General features: G+C 43.1%; 2 long non-coding RNA genes across 2 annotated transcripts; both read left to right on the plus strand.

Annotated features, from left to right (window-relative positions):
• Nucleotides 1–5,138: 5,138 nt before the first annotated feature.
• LOC140535911 (uncharacterized) lies at nt 5,139–10,767 on the plus strand. Its single transcript, XR_011977564.1, has 3 exons — nt 5,139–5,282; nt 5,405–5,546; nt 7,021–10,767. It is a non-coding gene; the product is annotated as an uncharacterized lncRNA (long non-coding RNA).
• Nucleotides 10,768–10,808: 41 nt separating this feature from the next.
• LOC140535910 (uncharacterized) lies at nt 10,809–15,783 on the plus strand. The gene is made up of 2 exons (XR_011977563.1): nt 10,809–14,005; nt 14,168–15,783. It is a non-coding gene; the product is annotated as an uncharacterized lncRNA (long non-coding RNA).
• Nucleotides 15,784–15,801: the final 18 nt, after the last annotated feature.

Genomic DNA, 15,801 nt, shown 5'->3' on the forward strand with positions numbered 1-15,801 from the left:
TACATACTGCAGTCCGTCTGTTTCTCTGCATACTCGGTTGAATTTGCATATACTTAAACCTTTAAAATCTGAATAATGTTCATGTGATGGGAAAAGATTACATGTTTTCCTGTCATGGTCCGTTACATCAGCTCCACTAACCAGATATAAGAACTTGTAGTCTTGAATTATAGAACCATCTCTCTCTGCATACATTAGTAACCCTCTTTCATCCTGTTCTTCAATCTTCAGGACTGCCACAGAGCAGGTATTATTTGGATGATGAGTCAATCTCAGCATTGCAGTGACACTGACATGGTGGTGTTGTGTTTAGTAGTGTGTGTTGCGCTGGAGTGGATCAGACACAGCAGTGCTCCTGGAGTCTTTGAACACCTCAACGTCACTGCTGGGCTGAGAATTGTCCACCAACCAGAAATATCCAGCCAACAGTGTCCTGTGGGTGGCGTCCTATGACCACTGATTAATAACTGGAATGACCCACCACCCAAATAATACCTGCTCTATGGGGTTGTGAGCATTGAAGAACAAGATGAAAGAGGGTTACCGGTGTATGCAGAGACGCATGGTTCTATAATTAACTTCAAAGTTCTTATATTTGGTTAGTGGAGCTGATATAATGGACCATGACAGGAAAGCGTGTAATATTTTTCCATCACAGGAACATAACTTAGATTTGAAGGGTTTAAGTATATGCACATTGAAGGCCATGCAAGGGCCTTGTGGGATTACAATTATTGATTAGTAATTTCATTTTACTGGAAAGTTATTTTGTATAAATGTGTATTTTAGCTTAAATTTGTTTTACCCTGTGTTGTAAAACTACACTGAAATCAGTGACTTGGTTTTATCATTAATGCAATAGCCTTAAAACTTACTTTAATGGTCTTTTTAATAAGTTTAAGAATAAGTTTGGACGTGCATGTTGCACTCCTCTTTACAGGGCACCAGGGGTGTGGGTGTGGTTGTGTGTCTGAGGAAGCTAGCTGGTGGTGTTCATAATATGGCACTTGATAAGCAGAACGATCAAACCGCTGATGCTTGTGGGTTTGGTGACTGTTAAATCAAGGTTCACAGGAAGAACTGCAGGGAGGCTGTTTCCCAAAGCAGCATTTCTCTGCTACCCAGTAAGTTAAGCTCAAAGTTGGGGATACGAATGTCCCTCAGCTCTTCTCCTATTGGACAGGCTGGACTCTGGACTTAATTTCTCTGGATGAACTGAGAATCCTGCTCTGTGAAACACCCCCAAGATCTGTCAGTTGTATATCTGTTTATTTGCTAAATGTTGTGTTGTATTTTTATCAACAGTGAAAACGAAGGATCATCTTTAGCTAAGGTTGAATGCTCTCTATTTGCTTGGTGGTTTAAACAAAGACTGTAAGGGGTGCACTGAAACTGAGCAGGGCAGCATTAAGCGGTTGGAGAAGACCAACTGATATGTTTTATTTATTTGTTGTTTCCACGCTGTTTCTGAATTGATTTACTAAGTGATTTATTTGTCCTTTGTGTTGTATCTTGGCTCATCCCAATTAAACCCGTTTTAAACATAGATAAATAGGTAATATACAGTATTAGTTCATTACCAATAAGTAAATAATCAAAGTTTTGTATGTTCCTCATCTGTTCTGCACCGTCTCCAGAGTTATCCTGCTTGCATGGTGCCAGGAGAGCTGTGAGGATGTGACTCCAAATGGGGTTGTGAAAGCCCCAACTGTTAAGTCATAAAACCCTATTAAAATATTTTCTGTATTTTCCTCCAACAGATCCTGACAAAGTTGACAAGAATACAGCTCCAGGTGATGTATCATCTACGATAATATCTTAACAATTATCGAGTATGTCACTCACTTTGTTCACATATTCACTGCACATGTTAGTCTGATAGGATTGACTACTGCGCATGTGCACACACGCTAGCATAGCCTACAAGTTCACCACAACACAAGCTAATGTTTTAGAGCACTTTGTTAACTCATTCCTAGGCAGGAGACAAAGCACAAGCACCAACACCCTGCCAGTCTGCAGCATTAGATTTAGTTGCTAGACCTGGCTCGTCCTCACTAGCTTAGAGGTGGCTTTGCTATGAGGTTTCTCAAAAGACTGCCTTCTGCAAACCATGTCTAAAATCGGTTGCAATTGACGATTGCAAAAGACAGCTCGACAATGAACTTATTTTACCATCTGTTCTATTTTTACTGAAACTACATCTGTTCTATTTCACTGAAACTACATCTGATCTATTTCACTGAAACTACAGTTTCAGTGAAACAGATCTTGAATTTGTTAAGCTGTTTAAACAAACATAAAGTTAAATGATACAACGTAAAACCTTTGAAAATAACATGAAGTATAAATGTAGTACATTCATATGAAATTACAATTTAATTTGAAAGATACAAGTGTGTAATGTCTGTAACACTTGCACTGTTTTTGTATTCATTTTACTTGAACATGTTTTTTTGTTTGTTTGAAGTAAATAAATAATAAGATAAGTTAGCACAATGCAAGACTGGATTTGATTCTGAAGGGAAAGTCCCACTTCATTGGCTGGTGATCAAGCTAGAACATGTGCTCCTACAGCCCATAGTGATGCAGGAAACCAGGAGATAGATGCTTTGGCCTCCCTTCAGATTAGCAAGGCTGAGATTCAGCTTTAAGATATGTGAGATATTTCTTAATGATCATCGATGTAAACTTCAGTTTAAAGAATGCAGTCAGTGAGAAAGCTCTATTCTCATGCTGCTCAGGTACTCGTAGTACTTTGTAATATCAGTGCTGCAGTATTTTTATTCTGCTCCAATACTTCTGCAGCATCCTGTTCAAAAAGTACACACAAGGCTCTGCTATTGGAGGACTTCAATAGCGGCGCCTTTAGCTGAATTGTTAATAAACTATTCCATTGGCCACTGTTTTGTAGAATTGTCTGTGAGATCATGTGTGTTTTCTGTTGTAAGAAGAGAACAGGCTGAGATCCAAACTGGGGTAGTGTTTTCCTCCTTTTCATCACATCTTCTCCAGAGAGAAGCACACAATCAATGAATCAGTTTCTCATTAACACACACATTAATGCTGAGCAGGGCTCTCCACTTCTACACTTACTTTAGACCTTATTAGAACACCTCCTTTATCTTTTCCAAACAACGGTAACGTTTATATTATTAATATTTTGTATAGAAACGGAGGAGGAGGAGTGGAAGCCTGCAGGAGGAAGAGTGGAAGCCTGCAGGAGGAGTGGAAGCCTGCAGGAGGAGTGGAAGCCTGCAGGAGGAGTGGAAGCCTGGAGGAGGAGGAGTGGAAGCCTGCAGGAGAAGTGGAAGCCTGCAGGAGGAGGAGTGGAAGCCTGGAGGAGGAGTGGAAGCCTGGAGGAGGAGGAGTGGAAGCCTGGAGGAGGAGGAGTGGAAGCCTGCAGGAGGAGGAGTGGAAGCCTGCAGGAGGAGGAGTGGAAGCCTGCAGGAGGAGGAGTGGAAGCCTGCAGGAGGAAGAGTGGAAGCCTGCAGGAGGAAGAGTGGAAGCCTGGAGGAGGAGGAGGAGTGGAAGCCTGCAGGAGGAGGAGTGGAAGCCTGGAGGAGGAGGGGAGTCTGGAGGAGGAGGAGTGGAAGCCTGCAGGAGGAGTGGAGCCTGGACAGAATGTTGTGTGTTGGTCTTTCAGTATGAATAAAGAACTGTTCTGCATTATTCCCAACCCCAAGTTCAAAGTTTCCCCAACTCAGCCTAGAAGTAATGGGCACCATGAGTGCCCTCATTCCAGCTTTATGTTCCTTTAACCCACATTTGGCAGTAGTAGCTATGGTGCCCGTAGCTTCATGTTCATCTGCTCCAGAGAGCTCTGTTCTTTTACTATAAAATACTTCTCTAAAAAGACTAGACATACAAAACTTGTTTCAATAGAAGGGATGTCCACAAACATTTGGACATAGTGCTTGTTACTGTCAGATATAATAATTCCTTAGTAAAATTAAGCTCTGCTGAGCTGAGGCTTTATAAAAATCTATATCTAACAGGGTTTGTCCTACATTTACAAATGTGAGTGTACTCAATCAACCCATTCATGCAGAAATATGTTTTTTGAGGGATTTGCATCAACTCGGGTGGTCAGTGTAGACATCAGTGTTCAGCTGAAATTACTAAATATTAAAAAGAAAGGAAGTGACATGAAAACTCTGCCTGATGGGTCTTACCATGCTTTCCTACTGCTTGTTACTCCCAGTCAGGTCTTTATATGAGGGATGGACAGAGCCAGGCTTTTGATCACATTTGAAGCCAAAGTAGCCCGAAGCTTCTCGGCTTCACAGCTCTACTGCGCCACCTGTTGTACAAATACAACACTACACCAGCACTGCCTGATTTACTCGTGTGTCCATAAACCTTCCCCACACTGAAACCAGAGCACCATACAGTGATGATCTTCTTTTATTAAGTCAGTGCTTTGTTCTCATCTACAAAATAGCCAGGTTTGGTAATATTTGATAATGTGAAAAATTCCACTGTTGAATATGCATGTAGACTGTACATCTATTGATCACAGAAATAAACGGGAATAGACTTAAATGTCACGTGATCATTTCACGTCTCTAGTTAAAACCCCTCAAATATGGAGATGTTAAGGACTTTTATTCTTTTTTGTCGGTTTGGAAACAACTGACATCCAAAGCAGAAGCTATGGGCATGTTTTGTTGTCAATGAAAATGAAAGTCAACCAAATTCACACCTTTTATATATATATTTTATGTAAATACACATTTCAATTGATATTCCCCGGGGAACTGACGCGCCTTGCCACGTGATTGCTTCTCAGTGACGTAACTAATCATCGGGTCCTGCGGTCACGTGATAGACGGTATTTAAAGAGACTCCGAGCCGCTGTTGATGCCGCCCTGTTTCGAGCGCGCGAGACGTGGTTTAAGACATGGCGTCGCGCGGCTGTCCCTATATTCTAGTCTTTAATGTTAACCTTGTCTTATTTCTTTTCGCCAGGTGTTGTAATCCTTGTGCTCTCTGCTCTGTGTTCCTGTACAGTACTTTGTCTCGCTAACGGTCGTTTGCGTTTTATCTCTTTCTGTTTTCTTGAGGAACATGGTGACCGCGGAGGCTCGAGCTCTCCAGGCTCTCTGTCTGGAGCTCGTTCAGCCGGACCGGCGGGTCAGAGCTGCTGTTGTAGACGAGGCCGGAGGAAGCCTGGGGCTCTTCCAACATGGTCGTCTCAGTACCAGAGGGGGTCGTCGCCTCTACTCGACTTCCTCGGGACACGCTGACACCCGGGTTTCACCTCTGCTAACCGGCTCGAGGTCCTCCTCTGTCCTCTCGGACAAATTCTCAGTGTATTAACTCTTATAATTATTATTAATTATTATAAAACGCTTAATATTGAGCCCAAAGAGTAACGCCACGGTCTCCTGTTTCCCAGCAGCTGCTATTTGAGCGGCGCCCGTTTCTCTACTACCGCAGAGATGAGCTTCACCCGAGCCGCCTGGGGTCCGTTGCTCTCCGGGAGCGTTGAGGTGGTGGTGCTCCGCCAGGACTGCCTGGTCCTCCCCAGTCACACCAGACAGGTTAGTAAACCGTCTTTAGTGGTTTACATGATTCCAACGGTTCATCCGGTCATTTCTCTGCTTTTATTAAGTAAAATCACAGTAGCTCATTTCATACAACCCCTGCATTATTGTGACTTTCTGTCCCTGGCATGCTTTATAATCAGTTTTTCTAACCTTATTAGAAAGGCTTCACTTTTGGTTCTGCTTTCTAAGAACAAGCAGCTCCTGCATTGAATTTTGGCTGTTAAATATGATCTCTATCCTCTAAAGCAGTCGTTGTCCATGAAGTTCTTACTAATGACCACCTTGGCTCACTGTTAAACAAGGCACACCCTAGTGAATACAGCTCTGAATCAAAGGTGTGTGTGATGTGACATTGGTGGGAATGCAAAACTGGTGTGTGTGTGAGGCCGGTCCCACTCATAAGTATGTTCCAGAGACTGTACACAACTCGGATCCTGTTCAAACAGAATGCATCGCTCAATCCGTTGGTGCATGCAAGTAGGCTGTTGTAATGTCCATGTGGTGCAGCTCAAGGTCTTACTGTGCAGTAATCTGCATCAAAGTGTCTTGGTTAACGTCTGCTGTTGCAGAAAATGTCTCCTTGTTGTGTACTCCCAATTTTTAATCTTGAATACCCTCCTACAACCCCCCCTCCCCCACGGTGTTCTCTTCCTGGGAGAAGGGTCAGAGTAAATGTGTAATTTTTTTAATGAGTTTTCTCTTTACTAGCATCAAGCCCCAAACTGGTTGTTGCACTCCTTGCATTATTAAACCTCAGATACTGACGACTGTTACAGGGTCTGTACCACAGACACCTAGTCAGCTAAATACTGAGGTGTGTTCCTATCTCTCTTTTGATGGTGCTTAACATGTCTGTCTTCTGTGTTTTCTTGAGCATGAGTCTTTTAAACCTCTTCTGAAATCTGACATGGTTGGCTGTTGGCATGGGGGTATGCATTTCCCCATGGAAATCTGCAACTGTCTGGGTTTGGCGTTTAACACTGTAAAATTTTACATGCCTCTGTTTAAGGCTTTGTGGTAGACTAGGTATGATGGACTGTTCTAGTCATGCACTGCTAAGATTGCAGCTCACATTTTGACTAACTTCTTTGTGTCATGTGTTTTAAGCATTACATGATCCAAATACTTTGTTTTGAAAGGTTAGGTTTTCACCCTGCAACTGAAGGGACCATTTTCTTCCACAGTTACATGCCAAAAAAGACTGCCCCAGTAAAGTCACACTAATGAGGGCACACCTGAATACATTTCCAATACCCTGCTTGCTTTCACGTTGTAAATTGCATTCAACAGCATAACACCAGTTTACGTCCCAAACACAAAGCTCTTGCCTTTCTCCAGCTTGCCCTTAATTACAAGTCTTGTAATAACCTTCAACCGTATCTACTGTGGGACAGCAGTGAATTATTTTACTCATGAAGTACTGATTGAAAGGTATCTAATGTGGATGTTTGCATTTCTGACATACAAGGTTCTTGGACAATGCAGTTGCACCTTGGCGGTCTTCAGATATTTTCACAGGTGTGTATTGGTGACCGCTGTGCAAGGTACATGCGTTCCTGAGTGGTTGCAGCCAGTGCCATATATTCCTATAGACTGTTTAGGTGATGAAAACCCAAGCCTGTTTGCCTGTCTTCTGTGTTGTGTCCAATCTGCATCACTGTGCCTGAAGGGTCAGTTTCTGTCCACTCTCCTTGTAACACCGTTCACGATCAGTTGTACCCTTTAAGGACCTCAATACATGCTTGGCTGTAGTTAAGCGTTGCTCATTTGGCTCAGACAAGTACTGTGACAATTTACTGATGGTTCAGCTTGGATCTGGTCTTGTTCATGTATTTTGATGTGGTGTATAGGGTGCCAATGCCTTATGCTCTTCTCTGTGGGCAATGACTGAAATTCTCTTGCAGTGAACTCTGCATCTTTATCTGCAATGCCTTTTACTGTTCCATATGGTGAATGTCCAAGAATCACTCTACTCTACTGTACAACCTGAAAACTAAGGGTGGCCAAGTAAAAGCTACACAGACCATGACAGTCACCTAAATACTGATGTGCTTGTACCATGTCTTGTGTTTGAGCGCCATCTTGAGCATCAGTTTGAGACTTCTGAACGCAGTTAGCTGTTGGCAGAAGGGAGGGGGGTACACACCTCTCCCCATGGAAATCAGTATCTGCCATGGCCTTGTTAGTCTGAGTTTGGTGTTCTGTAACACTTTTGTAAAAAAAAAAAATCAAAGCTATCTGTTTCTACTATGAGCATATTTCCCTTACTTGCATATTTCCTATTCCATGGCTGTAACACTTTGTACATTTCAGACCCCCCCCCCCCTTCCTCCTTACTGGGTGGGGAGTTGGAGTAAATGTGTAGTTTAAAATGAGAAGTCCTGTCGTTGATTGTAGCAATCTAAAACTGATTTTGTTGGTGTGGCTGACTTGATCAAAGGTACTGGACTAAGGCTCTAGTCACTTCAGTGGTGTGGGTTTGAAGCCCATCACTGCTAAAACACCTTTTGGGGAGACAGTGGTGACTTGGCAGTCAGAGCAGTGGGCTTTGATGTGGGTTTGATACCCAGGCTGGGTAAGTGTCACGGTTGGACCCTTGAGCAAGGCCCTTCTCCCTCTCTGCTCCCAGGGCACTGCAGCAATGCCTGCCCACCTCTCCAGGCTGTTATGCATGGATGGGTTAAAGACAGGCTAAATTACATTTGTCTGTACATGATGATGATCTGTGGTACACTACAGACCCTGTAACTGTAGTCTATAATGGTCAGTGTCTGGTCTCCAATATGTCACTCAGTGTTGAGGCGCTTTCCTATCTCTTTTGATGGCGTGTACTGTCTCCTGCTGTTTGAGCGCTATCTTGTGTGTAAGTTTGAACCTCTTCTAGCTGTTTGCACACCATGGAAATCATCTGCTGTTGACTGGTCGTTCAGAGTTTGGTGTTCTGTAACGCTTTAAGAAGTTTCACAGGCCTGTATTTAAGGACATGTAGTTGACAGAGCTTTGGTGCTTTTCAAACACTGCCTCTCCCACATTGGCAAGAAAAGCCAAAGCCAATCCTGTTGGCAATGTGGGTTAGGGAGACGGGACTTGTAGTAGAGGAGATCTGTTAACTGCTTTTTGAAATGCTTAGTCTTAAAGTGACAGACAAGGCTCCGGCTTTGAAAAAGCAGCGCAATTTCCTGCTTGTTACAGTCTATAGTCTTTCTAAACCTAGATATTCTTGGTGAATGAGGTTTTTATCAGTAGCTTTCTACTGATAAGGCATTGATTGTTTTCTATATTCATTTTGCGAATATTAATGGTGACATTTCTCAGACTTAAATGTTTTCATAGTCTTGCAGAATGCAAAAAAGCCTTAATGCCAAATCATATTTCTCCTCTCTATAATGCATTAACCACCCAAGATTCCTTTTCAGTGCTGTTACAAAACTCAATAGCAGTCACATGCTGTTATTCCTGCTGACATTAATGGTTGTAATACTCCAATTTCAGTAATGGGTTACTGTAATGCAACCCATAGCAACAGATCACTGTACATTGAGTAAATGAGTGTCCTTTTCACTTCAAAGCTGTCTTCCTTCATCTGCTGCTTCTCTCCTAATCAGAAGCTGAGTCCATTTGGCCTATTCTTATTTTTTCACTAATCATCCTCTTTGCTTGTGTGAGGAGTTTGTCCTTTAGTCCTAGTAACCGCAGGTTCTCCCAAAGATGGTACTACTTTTCAATCCTGATCAAAACACAACCTACTTCATGAGTTTACGGTTTACCCTCCTGGGCTCATTACTTTTTCCTAAGGGTAGGAAAACCAGTAAATGGTGGGAAGGGTTGGCATGCACACCATAGGCTGCCTCAAAGTGTGCCCAAAGGACCTTTTCAAAGCTACAACACGCCAGAATAAGTGGTATCTAATGTGGACATGTTTGCGTCTTTGGAATACAGGGTTCTTGGACAGAGCAATTGCACCTTGGTTGTCTTCAAATATTTTCACAGGTGCATATTGATCATGGTCAATGGCATTTAGTAGCTGTGCAAGGTACATGCCTTCCTGAGTGGTTGCAGCAAGTGCCATGTATTCTGCTTCACATGTAGACGGAGCAGGATGTAAAGAGGACCTAAAACTGGAGCCTGTTGTGCTTCGTATGTATTTGATGCCCAGTCTGCATCCCTGTGTGCCTCCATTTCTCCCCACTTTATTGTAGTACAGTTAATGATCAGTTGTAATCTTCAAGGACCTCATTACATGCTTGACTGCAGTCCAGTGTTTATTTGGCTCAGAAGTACTGACAATTTACTGTTGGTCCAACTTGGATCAGTTCTTGTACATGCCGTTACATAAACCAAACTACCTGCTGCTTTGTGATGCCTTGTACGATCAACATAATCACTACTTGTTACACTGACCTTTGCTTATAGGGACTTGACCTTGGTTGCAGTCTGACATTCTAAATTGTTCTAGTGCTTTAGCTGTGTACTTTTGACTCCCCTTTACTGCTCCTTGACTTTGAAATCAGTACCTGGAAAATGTTCCTATATCCTTGCTGAATGTTGGCATTTTTTTTACAGGGTCACCCTTATGTTGCAGTCTGTACTTCATAAACTGAGTAATCCTCAGTAAACAGCAACATGTATCTACAACCTTCTTTTAAAAACTGGATCTAATAGGACTAGCTCAGTCAGTATGTACTACATGTACTGCTTTGGCTCGTGCATCAAGTTCTGTTTCCGCTCTGAGCGCATTTTCCTTGTATGCAGGCTTAGGTTTAATTTACCATTGATTGTGCCCATTAACACCTTCACACACATTGCAACAATCACCCCTGTGATTACTGAACACCCATTGTACTTTTTCGTGGCAAACTTGGTACCAAATATTTGGCTCAGATGGGCATGGTGAGATTACCTTCCAGTACTGTGACAGAGCTCAGCAGCAGTCTTAAACTGTTATTCCTGCTTAAATTAGTAATGACTGTAATATTCTCCCATTAACACACCTTAGCATCTAAAGTGAGATTGTGGTTGGTTTGTGTGGGGTGCAACAGCAGCAACCATGACTTGCTGTGGTTATGATTGAGAGAAACCTACTTACTTACTGAGACATGTGCGTGCACATTTGGGGTTGCCACCAGTTCCTGATTTGAAGGTAAACTTGTACTGTTACTATCCGTTTTTGTGCACGTCTTACAACTACAGCCTCTGGCAGGTTTGGAGAAACAGCAAAGCCAATCCTTGATTGGTGTTTGGGGAGGTGGGGTTCAAAGGGTGGAACAAGATCTGTTGTCCTGTGTACTAAATGTTGACTAGACACTGATGGACTGTTGGATTTAAGATTTTGGATAAAATCCCCAAGGTTCTAGCTAAAGGGCTGTGTTTTAGCTGGAGTGGAACATATTTAAACTGGGAGTGGAGACTCTCCTAATTATGTAATTAGGAAAGTGCATTAACTTCAGCCATTGCTAACCAAGAATGACCCATTTGGGGCAAGGCTTTAATGGGAATACCCTTCATGTTATCGGCGTATGTATTTAATGACAATTTTGTGTTCAAGGGAGAGGCATGCAGAGACTGGCCTGGAGACCTTCTAGGACCTCTTCTGTATATGCTGAATGCTTTATTTTACCTTTTGATGTACAACACGCATTGCACTCTGGTCTACCGCAGGGCCATGTAACTGCTGTGCATTGAACAATAATTGAGTCATCAGGTGATGGCTGGTATTTTGAGAGATTCCAAACAGCAGTTCAATGCAGTCCTGATTTTGAAAGCTCAACACCTGATTTGTGCTCTCTGCTGCTCTGTCGTTGGTCACGGTTTACTCTTGAGAAACATGGCGAACAGAGCTCTCCAGACTCTTTGCAAGGACTGTCGGGCTTGACCAGCAGATCTGCTGACTAGTCTGGAGGCTTCCCATAACTAACATGGCTCAATTTCAGCACTACTGGTGCGGCTGGGTTGTCATCTCCACTACCACAGTGGAGAGGGCCTGGGGGTGTTTGTGTGGCCGGGAAAAGCTTGGTACTCTACTACCCCACCACAGTAGTAAATTTCTCTCTAATATACATTGCTCCGATTTTGACATTGATGGGGACATGAAACTGGTTCACAGGGGGACTCCCTGGAAGCGGAGGCATTTTCGCATTTGATGGACTTCTGACCAGTGTCATGTTCTATAGTCTTTATGTATAGATACTGTGGGCAACACACCCAAGGGTTTGAGTATGTTCCTGAGAACACAACTGTGATGTCAATCAACAGCATCACAGCTAGCTTACTATACTTCATAATGGAACAAGCAAGCTTTCACCATTTACATCCCAAACACAAAGCTCTTAAAGTTCTCCAGCATGAGCTTAGTTGGTCTTGTTATAACCCATTTGATCATATCTGCTCTCGCACAGTATTAAGCTATTTTATACTCTTCGAGCGCTGATTAAATGAAGTGGTATCTAATGTGGAAGTGTTTGCATCTTTGACATACAGGGTTCTTGGACAGAGCAATTGCACCTTGGTTGTCCTCGGATATTTTCACAGGTGCTTATTGATCACTGTCCATGGCATTTAATAGCTATACATTGCCATATATTCTGCTTGTATATGCCCATCTTTTAGTTGGACTAAAACACCAAATCTGCCTCACGGTGTCTCACCACTCTTGTACCACAGTTCATGATCAGTTGTATCTTTCAATGACTTAATTACATGCTTCACTGCAATCCAGTGTTCATTGGGCTCCAATAAGTACTGCAACAATTGACTAATGGGCCAACAATCACAATGTAACGGGCACGGCTCTGTACAATGTCTTGAGCTTAAAGAAAGCAGAGTGCCGTCCGCTAAGTGTTGTGGTGTTTACTATTCCGCAAACCCACTGAAGGCATAAACAACTGCCAGTACTTGTGTTGTAAATCCTGGGTGTTTCTTTGTGAAGATAAAGTCTAAACTGGTGAAGTCCTTGGCTTGAGTCAATTCAGGAATGATTCCTTTGTTCCACTGCAGCCTCTGTCAGTGTCAAGTTTATCCCAATGTCCATATGAAGAGCAAGTTCATTGCAAGGACATGCACATCTTGGATAAATATACGAACATTTGAAGAACTTGCAATGAGTATTAGAACCCAATGCTTCCCCCTGGCTCTTCACAGAAGAGCTATCTGTTGCTTTGTGATCCTTTGGCAAATCAAAATGATCTCTACTTGTTACACTGACTCTTGGCTTACAGTCCAACATAGTAAATTGTTCTAGTACTTTTGTGTACTAGACTCCTTTACTGCTCCATGACTCCATTTCAGTACCTAGAAAATGTTGGCATCTTTTTCACCTCAATAAGCAAGTCTGTTACTGGCAGCAATGATCAGATCCTCAACCCATTTCATCAGTATCCTCCTGTTTCAGTGTTTGTAGACACCATGGTAAGCTGGGTTTTGTGTAAACCCATTTTTCATCTAGATAAACATGCAACGTGTTCCTCCAGATTGTTTGAGACTCAGTTAACAGACAACCTTTTCACCTGTGTTTTTGGATATCCTTCAAACTGTCTTGTTGCTCCATATAAATCTGTCGGTGCATGCAAGTAGGCTGTTATGTCCATCTGGTGGAGATCAAGGTCATACTGTGCAGTAATCTACATAATTCCAAAACTGTAATTTGTCTTCCTCTGAGCACCAACTCTAGGGTCAGTCTAAGATTCTTGAACCTTTTTCTGAAGTCTGATCAACATGGTTTGCTGCTGGCATGGGGGTGCATGCACCTCTCCATGGAAATCCGCTGCATTACCTGGTCAGTCTGGGTTTGGTGTTCAGTATCACATTTTGAATATAGCTTCTTCGTCATGTTGCATGTGTAACATGCAGATCCAAATACTTTCATCTTTTGAAAGGTTGGGCTTTCTTCCTGTCAACATGTTATGCAGTTGGTCATTACGACAGATGTCCAGAGTTCTTTTGGTAAATTATTAGTGCACACCTTCCCATTTCAAATGGGATTCTCCAGTTTCTCTCAGCTGTCTCATTTACATGCCCTTCTCTCTGAGCAATGACTTCTTACCATTATCTGAACAATACATTTTACTGTTCCATATGAAGAGAAATCGAGCAAGAACAGCTCTGTAGCCTTTTACGGGGTTGCCCTTTGTGTACTTCCTGAAAAGTAAGACCAAGTGTGTATCTGAAGTGACCCCCCCCCCCCCCCCCCCCCCCCAGCGATTTGTCTTTATACTGTCTGCTACCTGTGATTCTGTACAGTACTTTCTCCCTGATGGTTGTCTGTTTTGTTCTTGGGACATGGTGACCATGGAGGTACAAGCTCTCCAGGCGGTCTGCATGGAGCTCATCCAGCTGTTGTAGAGGCAGTCCAAACCCCTCCTCCAGAAGACGAGGCTGGAGGCAGCCGTCGTCTCAATACCAGAGCAGGTCATCTCCGCTCCATGCCAGAGAAAGTCAAGGTCTCCTCAACCACCACAGTAAGTTTTCAACTCTAGTAATTGAATTCAATGTTCTCAGTTCTTCACCTGCTCCTGTACTGCGGACATGTCCTTAAGGTGGTGTTTTCATTGTCTATTTTACTGTAACATTTTCAAAAGTATCCTTCCCAAAGGGTAAAGCCACAGTCTCCTGTTTTTCAGGTGCCTGTGTCCTGGATGTCGGGTGTTCTTTGGCACTATCATTCTCCACTCAACGCCCAAAGTTTCTGAAGAAACACTCCTGCATGCTTGTAGACACCCTTTCGGGGGGATTATCGTCCCAACTGCCCACTGCACAACCAACGAGCAAATAAGCCGTTTACCAAGCTCTTCCCGTTCCACTGCTGGCTGTGGGAGAGGTGAGTCTGCACTGACTTCATAGGCAACTGGGAGAGCTGTCACGAACGTCTGGTCCTCTACGTCAGAGAAGCTTCACCTGAGCCGCCTGGGGTCTGTCATTCTCGCTGGGAACATCAAGAAGGTGCTACACCAGGACTGACTGGCTCTTCTAAATTGCACCAGTCAGGTTAAGTGAACAGTGGGCAGTTGGGTAATGTACCTGATTTACTCAATTCCAGTAATTTTGTCATTTATATGACCTTATTTAGATTGTTACAAATTCTGGTTTTCCAAATACAAGCAGCTCCTGCATCGAATTTGGGAAGTTGAATACCATCTCTATCTCCTGAAACAGTCATTGTTCATGAATTTCTTACTGATGGCCACCTTGGTTCACTAGGTCTCTGTGAAACTAAGTATTCACTTGGTCTGAATCAAGGGCATAGGTGTGATTTTGATGTTGGCGGAGGACTTGATCCATTGGGAGCCTCCTCAAAGCAGAGGCCTTTTGCGTTTATGGTGTTCTGACTGTTATAGAACCTTTTATTTATACATTCTGTAGCCAGCATACTCATAAGGGTGTTTATGTCCCTGAGACAAATACCCAACAGCACTGTTAACCAACAGGATCACAGCTAGCTTACTGTACTTCATGATGGAACATTTCATAATTGGGGGACACAGATTTTAATCTCAGACCCCCCCCCCCTTTAATGAGCAGAGTTTTCTCTTCTGGCATTGTAATAAGAATGAATTCTGCCCTGCGGAAGCCCAGGTGTCACCTTAGGGTAAACTCAATTAGTACACTAGCACAAAAGCAACTTACTGTTCAGTTATGGGATGTAACCACTAGGAAGAGGCCTACCCCTTTGGATAGGCTGCAAGGGTGTTTGTACTATGAAAGGCGTTATGAAGTAGTGCAGGTGCACTGCGGAACCATGCTAATTTGGTCTACATTTCCAACTACAAGGATATGTGTCCATGTTCACCTTATATTAAAGATGTCTTAATGTAATGGCAAGATGTTAAAACAGGTCTATACAGCAATTTAAGTCACTGGTTATGTAATACTGTAAACTAATGTTGATATAATCTATTATATAACTTGTTTTATTGAGGATGCTGTTATTAACCACTGAAATTAGGGGTCAAGGGAAGACTGTGCCTGGTGGGAGCGGCTGGCCCCCGCCCCGTTCTCACACAGTTCTTCGTTTTGTTAAAGATATAAGGGACGGGGTTCCCCCTTTTCTGGTGAGAGTCGGCTGAGTGGAACTGCAGGTCCAGCTCGGTGTTTTACTGAGACGGCTGTCTCTTACCAGGAACGACGGGCTCTCCCGATCCAGTGTAAGTGGTGAGTAACAGCAAGTCTCATTGTGAAACTGAAAGCATTCTGCCATGTTTGTGTTGATTGTGAAATAAAGAGACCTTTTTATACGGAACCTCTGGTGTGGAACCGG

Source organism: Salminus brasiliensis, chromosome 15, assembly GCF_030463535.1.
Source record: "Salminus brasiliensis chromosome 15, fSalBra1.hap2, whole genome shotgun sequence".
In the NCBI taxonomy this organism is placed as follows: Eukaryota; Metazoa; Chordata; class Actinopteri; order Characiformes; family Bryconidae; genus Salminus; species Salminus brasiliensis.